Raw genomic sequence first — 964 nt, forward strand, 5'->3', positions numbered from 1 at the left:
GCCCCAGGTTGCCAGCCTGCTGGCCCACACACAGTGTCGGCTGGCAGAGTGAAGGAGAGCCTAGAGGCGGAACCGAGAAAGGGTTAGACTCCCACCTGCACCTCCAAGCAAAGGCAGCTCAGAACTTTCTCCCAGGCTTCTAGGTATTTGCTGGGCTCCTGTCCACATTCAAGACTCTTCTCCAACCCCCAGCCCCAACCACGGAGACCAGCAAAACAGACTAGAGGCTCAGGGTCCTTTCCCATCTATGATTATCTATGGCTACCGGTTTTGCAACCACCATGGTTACTCTTGCAGGGAGGCGAAGCATGCCTCATTCCAAATGGCGTTGGGAAATTCTTATTCTGCTCCTCTAGGGAAGAGTGTCTTGTGGAGGAGCCCAGGGATGGAGATAAATGGAGGGGCTCCATGGCATGGGAAGGAGGTAAAAATGGAGTTAGTGTCACATTGCAGCTGAAGAGGTCAGTAGAGAAAAGCTGACTATTTTCTAAAGAAGCTCCCCGTCCCAAGAGGAAAGTTTTCAGGGAAGACAATTGGGCAATGGCCTCCTTCATAACAATGAGCAGAAGCCCCACAGCTTCGTCTTGGGCATGCCTGCTTGTTTCTCCAGAAGAACGGGAGGGACATTCCGTAAGCAGCCCAGGAATGCATTATACAACTCTCCCCTGGGGCCCCAACTCCAGAAAGATGTGGCTGTTGACAGCCCTTCTCTTTTGCCTTTGGCCTCTGGCCTGGGACAAACACACCACCAAACCCCGTGCCCTTTAGGTTGTGTTTGCCTCCTTGTCCTATGTCATTAAAACGATTGTTTCTGCTGTCCACCTCCGTCTCCAGCTGGATTTGCCGTGGACAACTTGATAGTGTTGGCATGTTGCTTTGTTATCATCCACGTGTCCAGCAGCCAAGAGTTGTTTCTAATTTTTTTTTTTTTTTTGATATGGAGTTTCGCTCTTGTTACCCAGGC

Source organism: Callithrix jacchus, chromosome 9 (genome assembly GCF_049354715.1).
Source record: "Callithrix jacchus isolate 240 chromosome 9, calJac240_pri, whole genome shotgun sequence".
Classification (NCBI taxonomy): Eukaryota; Metazoa; Chordata; class Mammalia; order Primates; family Cebidae; genus Callithrix; species Callithrix jacchus.